The sequence below is a fragment of the Nycticebus coucang genome, chromosome 12 (assembly GCF_027406575.1).
Source record: "Nycticebus coucang isolate mNycCou1 chromosome 12, mNycCou1.pri, whole genome shotgun sequence".
Classification (NCBI taxonomy): Eukaryota; Metazoa; Chordata; class Mammalia; order Primates; family Lorisidae; genus Nycticebus; species Nycticebus coucang.
Window position 1 is genome coordinate 33,277,937 of NC_069791.1, and position 12,752 is coordinate 33,290,688.

Sequence of the window (12,752 nt, forward strand, 5' to 3'; positions counted from 1 at the left end):
AGAACTCAGTTTTCAAATATGACGCCACTGAACTATATAATTCCTAAAATAGTCAATATTAGTTTTGTATTTTTTCTGAGACAGAGTCTCATTCTGTGGCCCTAGATCATAGCTCACAGCAACCTCAGTCTCTTGGGCTCAAGCAATCCACTTGCCTCAGCCTCCTAAGTAGCTGGGACTACAGGTGCCTGCCATAACACCTGGGGAGTTTTTCTATTTTTGGTAAACACAAGGTCTTGCTCTTGCTCAGGCTGGTCTCAAACTCTTGAGCGCAGATGATCCATCTGCCTTGGCTCCCAGAGTGCTGGGATTACAGGCGTGAGCCACTGTGCCTGGCTCTAATTTTTTCTTTTTCCTTAATACCTATCTAGTTTTACATGGCTTACATAATAGGCTATATTTTTTAAGGGATAGTTAGGTCAAACACCAGTATGTTCCTTTAACTTTGAGTAAACTGCCACCTTTTAGAGCATTGAAAATATTTATGTCTGCTTTCTTTATAAGAATATTATCAGCCATAATTAGCTGTATTTCCAAATCCTGTACCTTATTGGCTGCAAATTAGCCCAGTTATATATGAAAAGAACACAAGGAGACTCAGTTTGGGAAAAAAGAAGAAATAGGTGAGTATTCAGAAGTGGAATATTCACCCAGGTGAATGCATCTAATGAAACGTAGACTTTGACAAAATTTATATTAGAAATAAACATGAATGGTACCTGGTGGCTAATATAGTTTGGATTGGTGTGATGTGTTTCAGCAGAGGTGAGGGTAGAGAGAGGGATATTTCTCTTCCCATGTGGCCATCTTTAGCCCAAGAATAAGCTGACAATGAGAAAATCTGTAGAGGAAAAAAGGTGACATAAATATTAAGTTAGAAGACAATACTAATGACTACAAAACAGATTATTTTAAACTCTAAGAATGCAAAGTAATGTTTATGTAGATTTGTAATATAGCTGCCCCCAAACCAATATGGTAGAACTTTATATGGATGTGTATATGCCTATGTGTTGGAGGAATGTTATATATTAAGAATTCTTAGTGTCAGAGGTAGTATTTCAGATGATGTGGGAATTGTGGCCTGCAGTTTGATAGCATGCTTTCTGGAAGCAAACAAAACATATTGCTAGCAAATTTTCTTTTCTTTTTTTTTTTGAGACCATTGCCCATTTGTGGGATTTTGGCAATGGCCCCAAGTGTTTGCTCCACTCTGCTTTTATTGAAATCTATTTGCCCAAAGGGTAAGACGAGGGAGAGAACAAAGACGTCAGCAGTTTCTCTGATTGATCATATCAGCTCCTATGTATTATTAACCTTAAGGGTAGCCTTCAGAAATCTGAAATCTGAACCTTGTATTGGGAGAGCCTCACTATGTTGCCCTCAGTAGAGTAGGCTTAACCGATTACCTTGCCTCAGTTCTAAGGGCTGGGACTACAGATGCTCACCACAATGCCCGCCTATTTTTTGTTGTAGTTGTCATTGCTGTTTAGCAAGCCCGGGCCAAGTTCAAACCTGCCAGCCCCGGTGTATGTGGCCAGTGCCCTAACCACTGAGCTACAAGCCTAGCAAATTTTCTTAATGTGCCACCACCTAACTGCCCTCTAGTTTCACACACTGCCATTTATACCTTCTCTCAGAAATTCTACAGTACAGACTCTTTTTTTTTTTTTTTTTTTTTTTGTAGAGACAGAGTCTCACTGTACCGCCCTCGGGTAGAGTGCCGTGGCGTCACACGGCTCACAGCAACCTCTTAACTCTTGGGCTTACGCGATTCTCTTGCCTCAGCCTCCTGAGCAGCTGGGACTACAGGCGCCCGCCACAACGCCCGGCTATTTTTTGGTTGCAGTTTGGCCGGGGCTGGGTTTGAACCCGCCACCCTCGGCATATGGGACTGGCGCCCTACTCACTGAGCCACAGGCGCCGCCTACAGTACAGACTCTTAAACCGTCTGCAAGGAAGTAAGTACCAATTCAAAACCAATTCAAAACCTGGTATCCTGTTATCTTAGTTTACACACAAATATGGGTAGGAGGTGATGTCTGAAACAGGTGTCTGTCCTTTCAGGGAAATGAAAGTCTGTGTGAAGCAGCTGTGATGGGTACACCATCTGATGGAATATTTTGAGTTTTCTCTAGCGTGAACCTATGTCAATAGGAAAAATACTGGGTAGATTTATCCCAGTCTTAGAGCATTCTAAATGTAGATGGAAGCTGACTTGGGAGAATTTGGGGAGCTTAGTTTAGACTCATACGATTCACTACCTTTAAACACCTTCTACTGAAAAGAGTTCAGCAGTATTCTGTGTCATTTATTACGAAGCTTATTTAATACAATGCCTGCTCCAGTCTGATAAGATTAGAGATTGTAATGGTGGGTGAGGATAAATCCTTGCTTCGCCAGAGCCCACAGCAAAGGCAAAAATGGTAACTAGTTGCAACACTTTCCTGGAACATGGTACAGAGCAATAAGCAGACCCCAAACACTGATAAGGTTGTCATGGAGAACTACATTCCAATCCTAAGTCTGCTTCTGCCAAGAAGGGTGGATTTGGAGGCTCCAGCCTTCTTGAATTTCCACATACACTTTTTTTCCACTGAGATGTTGTGAAAGATGCTGGCTCAGCAAAAATTGAAGTACTGAAATGCCACAAAACCATACTGCTTTGCTTATGATTTCACTACAAAAAACTGGATGAACATTTTCTTAAGGATATGCACTAAAAGGAAAAGATTGCTTAAAATACCAAAAGGCAGTTGCCCATCATGTCTTCTGCGCAGCTGTATCTAATGGCTCCATCTTCTGTTGTTCCACATTTGCTCTCCTGGGTCATTATGAGACTGTAGGAAAAAGCCCTCTTCACAATTTTGTCTCTGAGAATTTTTTTCTTAAAATCAGATGTCATTTATTGCTGTCTAGTTTGTATCCTTCGTTTAAAAAACAATACATGTTCTCTAAAACATTAGTAAAGTAGAAGAAATTACCCATACTCTTAACATGAAAGTCTTTTTTTCCTGTATGTAGTTCTCCTCCCCATGTTGTAGTGACTGTCCTCAATGTAGAACTTTCATCCTGCTTTTTAAGTCAAAATTCAAAACATTTTATTTTTTTTTTTAAGAAAAGATTTTTGATGTATTTAAGTGACACTTTATTCACACACATGTATAAAAGCTAATTATACATTCGAAAAGGTTTATAAGAAAGGGTTCTTTTTTTGGTTGTTTTTTATTATAGGGGAAATGAATGTGCTATGATTCCTTTTAAAATAATTTTCTTAAGTAAAGATGTGCTTTCATGACAGTAGAAAATAAATCGATTCAGTTACCTACCAAAGAAATAAAATATTGATGTTACCTCCTAAGTTAAACATACCTGGTAATTCTTAACTACTTTCCAAAAAGACTAAGGAGCGAGGTAAAGAAATCAGGATTTTCCATCTTCCAAATTATCGGGCAGAAAATACACCCCATCAGCTACAGCATGAGTAATAGCAAACTCCTATGCTTTTCCATACTGTACGTAATTTACACACCACAATTCCACGTTTAGCCAATAAATGAGTTCCATTTAACCCTTATAAACTATGAGGTCATGCCTACTATTCTTTTTAATGGCTTTAGGCAAGTAATTGCAGATACAACAATATAAATGCTGATTTCCCAGATGTGAAAATCGCTAAAAAGAGTTTTCAGAACTACATTGGATACTAATGATAGACCTACAGAGGCTAATTTTGAAGTGCCTACCAGGGCATAATAAATCCTGCATAAGCCTCAGCCTCTGCAATATCATCATAGGTTAATAGCTTTATAAATCATAAACATTAATATGGGACAATCTAAGAAAAGAACTCTTCAGGTGGCATCCAGTTTCTTACAGGCTTCTTCAAGGAGCATTAACATGTTCTTTTTTTTTTTTTTTGTAGAGACAGAGTCTCACTTTGTGGCCCTCGGTAGAGTGCCGTGGCCTCACACAGCTCACAGCAACCTCCAACTCCTGGGCTTAAGCGATTCTCCTGCCTCAGCCTCCAGAGTAGCTGGGACTACAGGCGCCCGCCACAACGCCCAGCTATTTTTTGGTTGCAGTTTGGCCGGGGCCGGGTTTGAACCCGCCACCCTCGGTATATGGGGCCGGCACCCTACCGACTGAGCCACAGGCGCCGCCCCATTAACATGTTCTTAATCTGAGAGGAATTATGAAGAACATCGAAGTCCTTTAGAAGAGCATTCTGGTTTGGAATTAGTGTCAAAATTTCTTACTGAAGTGTGGGTGCTTTGAGACTTTTCTGAGAAAGTTCTGGACACTACTAATATCATTTGAAGCACCTGTTTTAGTGTGATCTCTTCCTCTTCCACCTCACTTTCCAGAATTTCAATTTTGTTCTTTAGGCTTTGAATGTCCTCAGTCATCAATTCTGCAGCCTCTACCATTTTTTCTATTTCTTCCTGCAATAATGCCAGACCTTCTTTATTAGCTTGCTCCCATGCCCTTTCCACATCCAGTAGACTTGACACATGAGTTAAATCCTTCAGCTTTTCAGGAGGGACTTTCAGGGTTTCACAAAGTTGGAGCAATCTTTTTTTCAGTAAATTGAGATGATACTGTATTTCTTCTTTTTCTCCACTACTTTTACTCAAAATTGTTATTATTACTGATTCCATTATTGTTTGCAAAAGCTCTCTGCTACTCTTAGAAAGTGGTTGCCCGGTTTTCCTTTTGTTGGGTGCTATCTTTATCTGTTTTATATTAGTATGCTTTGTTTGTCCTTCTGAAGACAGATGGTTTGGATGATTTTTATTTCTTTTTCCTGTGTTTCTAACCTTTTTCTCTGACAACTCTTCATCATCATCAGTTTTTCTTTTTGAATTTCTTTTTAATTATTGAGACTTTTTCTTGGAAACATGTGATTTACCAGGCATCTTGATCACTAATTTCTCAAGAACCCTTCTGGGAGCCATGCTCAGGATAATTCGCGCCCAAACAATTGAACACGGAGTAGATCCCAAAACATTTTATTTATTATTACACATTCTCAGTAAGAATCACTGACTACATTCCATGTCAGCTACTCAGGACGGTGCAGTCACTTATTTGCTATTGTTCAATATTTACTTTGTTTCTAATGTTTATTATCATTAATGCTATTGATAATTGTGAATAAAGTATTTTTCAAATATTGGATTATTTCCTTAAGGTATTTTCCATATTTCCATTTAAAATGTTTGTACAAGGTAAATTCACTGATTGCCTATGAGCTTTGGTTGTGATAATATACTTTGCTAATCTGATACATGAGAAATGATATCTCACTCTTATTTATTTTCCTATAATCAATCTTTTGCTTACTTATCGCAAAGTTTTCCCATTTGGCTGTTTTCTTCTTAATTTTGTTCATTAGAAGTTTGGCATAAAAATTTTAAATTAGGGTGGCGCCTGTGGCTCAGTTGGTAAGGCGCCGGCCCCTATACCGAGGGTGGCGGGTTCAAACCCGGCCCCGGCTGAACTGCAACCAAAAAATAGCTGGGCGTTGTGGTGGGCGCCTGTAGTCCCATGAGGCAAGAGAATCGCTTAAGCCCAGGAGTTGGAGGTTGCTGTGAGCTGTGTGATGCCACAGCACTCTACCGAGGGCCATAAAGTGAGATTCTGTCTCTACAAAAAAAAAAAACAAAAACATTCTGAATTTAATTAATAAAAAAATTTTTTTTAAATTAGATGAATTAAATTTAGCTGATAATTTGCTGTAAGTTTTATATTAATGAATATATATTTCTATGCTAAGAAATCTTTTTTCATAAGGTGTTAAATAATCTCTTTTATTTGGTATATATATATGTGCATTTTTTTAATATTGAAGGATTTGATATATTCACCTGAATTTATTTTGATTTTGAGATATGTGATATCCTAAAACTGCTACTTCTATTCTCTACATAAGTAAATAATCATCACAACTTTGTTTCCTGAGTAATCTTAGGTTTTTCCATTGATTTTTGATGCTACCTTTGTCCTATATTGAGTTCTTACAAATAATATGGCTTGTAGATTGTGGCACTGTGCTTATAGGTACAGATAATTGGCACAGAATAGCTTTCCCTACCTGAGTCTTTGCTCTGAGATGTAAGAGAAGCACAAGACGGAGTTCTTGCCTTAAACAAACTTAGACTTTAGTTGAATGATCAGGATACACCTGCCCAAAATGATGCTGAAGAGCAGACCCTCCGGACTCAGCTCAGACAGTAAGCATTGATGAGAGGAAACTAAGGCAGACTTAGGGGTAGGACAGAGGGGAGAAAAAAGACAGCAGAAAGTTTTCTCTGGGTTTATTTATCTTCCTTTGTTTTGCTCTTTTCTGAGTTAGAATGCTACTTTCACTTTTCTCACCATGTATCTTACTAGTGGGGTAAGGACCTTGGATAAATTCCAGAACTTCTTTAAGTCTGTTTCTTCCTCTGTAAAATAGGGCCTCTAATAGCAATTATCTCATGTGGGGTTATTAGATAACGTATGAATGAAGAATGCTTAGACTGGGTGCGATGGCTCAAGCCACTAGCATTTTGGAAGGCCCAGGCAGGTGAGTGGATTGCTTGAGCTCAGGAGTTCGAGACCAGCCTGAGTAAGAGTGAGATCCTGTCTCCACTAAAAATAGAAAAATGAGCTGGGCATTGCGGCAGGTGCCTTTAGTCCCAGCCCTTGGGAGGCTGAGGCAAGAGGATTGCTTGAGCTCAAGAGTTTGAGGTTGTGAGCTACGACGCAACACACTTTACCCAGGGTAACAGAGTGAGACTGTCTCAAAAAAAAAAAAAAAAAGTGCTCAGCACAAAGACTCACACCTGATTATATGTTTTTCCTTCTTACAGTTTATCCTCTTTACCAGAACTTGCTCTCAAAAGTTTCTTTACCCTGGCATTTAGCAATTAGCAAGGAAGGCCTTGGTAGTCTTTCCATTCGTTAAGACAAGGTTAAAATTTCTTTTTTTTTTTTTTGTAGAGACAGAGTCTCACTGTACCGCCCTCGGTAGAGTGCCGTGGCGTCACACGGCTCACAGCAACCTCTAACTCCGGCTTACGCGATTCTCTTGCCTCAGCCTCCCGAGCAGCTGGGACTACAGGCGCCCGCCACAACGCCCGGCTATTTTTTTGTTGCAGTTTGGCCGGGGCTGGGTTTGAACCCGCCTCCCTCGGCATATGGGGCCAGCGCCCTACTCACTGAGCCACAGGCACCGCCCAAGGTTAAAATTTCTAATTAAACATTTAAGCACAGTGCAGAAATCCTGGGAGATTCTGGAACTTGGTCTACAGTTTGAGAAATCTCTCTCAATTGGGATTTTAGAGCTTTAACCGCCCAGGCTAGCTTCCTTTTGGAGGTGAGAGATGGCTGGAGGTCTGCATTACATCTCCCCTGTTGTCACCTGAGGACCGACAGCTTTCTGTGGTGTTAAGTGGCAGTTTTCTCTGTGAGTTTTATCTGCTCCTTTCTTTGAAAAGATACAAAGCTTTCAGCTTGTGGAAAGCAGAGTTCTCACATGACCCTTGGGGGTGGTTACATAGCACCAGCTGGAAATTTAGCCACTTTTGTTTCTTTAGTCTCAACATTTGTTTTTTGTGATGTCTGAAATGTGCCTGTTAAAAAATGGATTTTTTTCACATACATATTTTGTAAAATTAAAATACCTCTGAAAGAAATCAAAATTTCAATAATTAGCAAGCACTTACTACTGTGTGTGAAAGGGACTGATCTGTAAATGAGTCTCCGGAAACAGCCCTGGGGCTAGTTCAGCCTCTAGTGTGTGTTATCGTGCCGGCAGCATCTGTGGTGCTCGGTTTTCTTGGGACATTTAATATTGTTTTTCTCCCAGATAATGATAATAACGGTAACAGCTAACATTTATTGAACACTTACTAACATTTTTTGAATACTTACTTTGTACCAGGCACTGTGCTAAGTCCTTTAAATGTATTTTCTTTTTTTTTTTTTTTTTTTTTTTTGTAGAGACAGAGTCTCACTTTATGGCCCTCGGTAGAGTGCCGTGGCCTCCCACAGCTCACAGCAACCTCCAACTCCTGGGCTTAGGTGATTCTCTTGCCTCAGCCTCCCGAGTAGCTGGGACTACAGGCGCCCGCCACAACGCCCAGCTATAAATGTATTTTCTAATTTAAACTGTTATTGTCCTCATTGTACAGAAAAGGAAAATGAGGCCCCAGAGCTAAGTATTTGCATAAAGAGTTGTAGAAAGGAAATCAGTGAATTATTAACTTAACCCAGGTCTATGTTAATACATGTGTCCTTAGCTATGGTGGCATATAGCTATTGGATTCTTTTAATTGATAATGCTATCTTGCCATCTACCTGGGAATGTGAAATTGTATTTGAGGAAGAATAATCACAAATTCTGATGCTTCCCAAATCTGAAATAGGCAAGATTTGAGATAGTCACCTTTTTTTTTTTTTCTTAAAGCTCCCCCACTTTTTTTTTGTTATGAAGATTGGGTCGTTTTCTCCCCTTCAATTTTCTGATAAATCTCAACTCTAATTGATTGTGATTCTTAAAATCCCACAAATACAGGTTGTTGTGAAATTGTATGTTCATTATAAAATATTTCTAATTATACCATTCTTCCTCTTTTTCACTTGCAAACCCTTATAGAATTTGTGACACCAGGGTCCAAAAAGTCATGATTCAGCAGAAAGTAATATAAATATTTCCAGAGCTGTGACTGTATCAAATAGGCCACAGAATATTTTAATAGGATGTTAAATTGGGAGTTTCAGTGTAGGCATCAAGATACAATAAATAAAACCAAATTGCAAATTTTGAAAAGAGATATTTGAACACCAGGATGCAATGCTTAAAAATCTTGTGAGACCAAGGATATAAAACACTTGGGCTTTGGCAATGTGAGTGTTTTGGAATGAGATGCTGCTGTGTTGGGTCCCATCCCATCCCCAGTGGAGGAGGAAGGAATGTGTGTGTGTCTTTGTGGGGGGTGATGGGTGGATGTTTGACTCTCAGATCTGTTCTGTGAGAACTTCAAAGCCACCACTTGGAAAGCTTGGTATTTATTTCCTGCAGGTGGAGAAACTCAACAAATTGATGTTAAACTCTGGCTTTGGAAAGGATTAGGAGATGTGTTTGATAGCATATTTATTTATTTTGAGACAAACTGTCACTTTTTCACTCTTGGTAGAGAGTTGTGGCATCACAAATCACAGCAACTTCAAAAAGTGATCCTCTTGCCTCAGCCTCCCACATAGCTGGGACTACAGGAGCCTGCCACAGTACTGGCTATTTTTTCGAAATGGGGTCTCGTTCTTGCTCAGGTTGGTCTCTAACTGTTGAGCTCAGGTAATCCACCCATCTTGGCCTCCCAAGTGCTGGGATTACAGGCATGAGCCACCACACCTGGCTGACAGCACTTTTCGATGGAAAATTAGACTTGCTGTTGCCTTGAGATTGGCCTGCATTTCTAGAGTTTTCCCAGGCTAAGAGATTGCTTTCTTTTGGTCTACATCTTCAAAAGAGATCTGGTTTGGGATTATTCTTAAACTCTTGTCCACTAGACAACACCATCTTACACCAACAAGAAGGGGCAGATGGACAGTGTATGCAGTCTCAGGTTAGGGTACCCTAGAAAGAACACATCATTACTTCTGGATTATTCTGGCTGGAAATGCTTAACCTAATATAATTATGCAATTGAGATAAACCCAATTGTGAAACAGCCTATAAATAAAGGATCTGTATTCTTAAAAAATATCAATGTCTTTAAAGACAAAGTATAGCTGAGGAATTGTTACAGATTAAAAGAGACTAAAGAGACGGGACAGCTGAATGCTACATGATTCTGGATGGAATTCTGTACTAGAGGAAAAAAATGCTTAAAAGACACTGTTGGGACAGTTGACAGCATTGGGATATGAATAGTATACTAAAGTTTTTTTTTTTTTTTTGTAGAGACAGAGTCTCACTTTATGGCCCTGGGTAGAGTGCTGTGGCATCACACAGCTCACAGCAACCTCCAACACCTGGGCTTAAGCGATTCTCTTGCCTCAGCCTCCCGAGTAGCTGGGTCTACAGGCGCCCGCCACAACACCCTGCTATATATATATATATATTTTTTTGGTTGCAGTTCAGCTGGGGCTGGGCTCGAACCCACCACCCTTGGTATATGGGGCCGGCGCCCTACCGACTGAGCCACAGGCGCCATCCCTAAAGTTTTATATTGGTGTTAAATTTCCTGAATCTGATGGCTGCGCATTGGCTACATAACAGACTATCTTTGTTCTTGGTTATACTTGAAGTATTAAAAGGTAAATGGGCATGGCTGGGCATGGTGGCTCACGCCTGTAATCCTAGCACTCTGGGAGGCCAAGGTGAGTGTATTGCCCTGAGCTCACAGGTTGGAGACCAGCCTGAGCAAGAGCAAGACCCTGTCTCTAAAAAAAAAAAAAAAAAGCAGGGCTTTGTGGAAGGTGTCTACAGTCCCAGGTACTTGGGAGGCTGAGGCAAGAGAATCGCTTGAGCCCCAGAGTTGGAGATTGCTGTGAGCTATGATGCCAGGGCATTCTACCGAGGGTGACAAAGTGAGACTCTGTCTCAAAATAAAAATAAAAATAAATAAATAAGTAAAAGGTAAATGGGCATGATGTATGCAACCTACATTCAAATGGTTCTGACAATAATTGTGTGTGTGTGTAGATAAAGTGATAAAACAAATGTGGCAAATTATAAAAATTACTGAATTTGGGTCATAGTTCTGTATTCTTGCAACTTTTCTGTGAGTTTGAGATTATTTCAAAATATAAAAAAGTCATTTTCTCAGCAAGGTCTTTCCAATTAGCCAAGTTTCATTGCAATCCCATGTCCACCGACCCTGCCCATGTATAATCACCCTCTTCAGATATGGTTGACAAACTCCACCCCAGAACTGCTAAATCAGAGTCTCAGGAGATGGAGCTCAAGGATTTGTCTTTTAACAAGTTCTCCAAATGCTTCTCATACATATCAAAGCTTGAGAAGCCCTGGTTTAGATTAGTCAGGAATTAGAGTTGGGGGTGGTGTTAACTCCATGTAGCCTGTCACACAATGGGGGTGGAGGGGTGGGTTTAGGGACAGTGACCATAGGACCTACCTCACAGGAGTGTTGAGAGAATAGTGGCTGAGGATGGTTACATTCTCATCCATACCATCCACCTTTTTCCTTTCAGCTTGGATCCAGAGGCCTTAAGGAAACATTTTTTAGTCCAAAATTTCACAGCAGTTAGTATAAATAACTAATGTATATTTATTGTATTTTAGTTTTTGGAGATAAGATCTTGCTCTGTCACTTAGGCTGGAGTTCAGTGGTGTGATCACAGCTTACTGCACCCTCAAACTCCTGGGCTCGAGTGATCTTCCTGTCTCAGCCTTCCGAGTGGCTGGGACTACGGGTGGGGGACATCATAACTGATTAATTTTTCATATTTTTTGCAGAGACAAGGTCTTGCTATGTTTCCCAGGCTGGTCTCATACTCTTGGATTCAAACAATCTACCCTCCTCAGCATCCTCAAATGCTGGGGCCGGAGGCTGGGCAGCTCCATGGCCTGGAGCCAGAGACTTGATGTGTTTCCAACTTGTGAGTGGACAGATTAGCTATGGCCACCTCTTCTCCCTGCTTTGGTTTGTTTGAAACCCAAATACAACTGCTTTATGAGAAAAAATAATTGTAAACAACAGTAATATGTGGGTCATTATGAAAGTTTTGAGATCATGAAAATCAAGAAATGAAAAATCCATGCAGAGGGAAGCAAATGAAGCCCTCCCAGCAACACTGACAAGCTGAGCAAGAGGAAACTTGCACAGGTGAATCACAAGGGACACTGTTGACTGTGTTTCTTGGAAGTGAAATAATGGACCATAATAGAGTCTGTCTCAAAACTTTGCTAGTGACCCATATACCTCCAAGAGGAAAAGCCTGGCCTCAAATTTCCTAATTGGAGGTGAGCTGTTAAGTCAGACTTGTTGAACTGAGTAGGAAAAAAGGACTTGGAGAGAGAGAATTAATGGAAAGAGAAGTAGTGGAAAAAAAAAAAAAAAGAAGTAGTGGAACAGCTTACATGCCCATGGTTGGTGTGATAAGGATACTTAAATCCAGGATTGGCTACATAATTTGCATGGCCCAGTGCAAAATGAAATTGTGGGGGCCTCTCATTGAAAAATGATCAAGAGCTTGGCACCTGTAGGTCAGTGGTTAGGGCACCGGCCACATATACCGAGGCTGGCAGGTTGTAACCTGGCCCAGGTCAGCTAAAACAACGATGACAACAACAAAATAGCCGGGCATTGTGGCAGGAGCCTGTAGTCCTAGCTACATGGGAGGCTGAGGCAAGAAAATCACTTAAGCCCCAGAGTTTGAGGTTGCTGTGAGCTGTGACGCCACAGCCCTCTACTGAGGGAGACATAGTAAGACTCTGTCTCAAAAACAAACAATAACAAAAAAAATTAAAAAATATAAATAAAAAAAGAAAAATGATCAAGAATTTCAAGATGGCACCAGAAAAAAACAGCAAATCAAGCATGAAGCCCTTCTAAGCATGAGGCTCTATGCTATTATACAGATTGTGCCATCATGAAATAGACCCTGCCTAGATCTCCCCTGGTTAAAGGCAGGCCAGCCTTGCCAGAACTCCACTCAAGGGGCTGGTCAGCCTGTGTCAGGGGTGGACCTGAGGAAGAAGTTAGGCTGGGGCAATTCTCCCATTTCAGAGCACAGTG

The 12,752-nt window shown here is 40.5% G+C and overlaps 1 pseudogene; it reads right to left on the bottom strand.

The window, feature by feature from the left end:
• Positions 1-3,854: 3,854 nt before the first annotated feature.
• LOC128560753 (centromere protein Q-like) lies at positions 3,855-4,919 on the bottom strand (annotated as a pseudogene).
• Between the last annotated feature and the right edge of the window lie 7,833 nt (positions 4,920-12,752).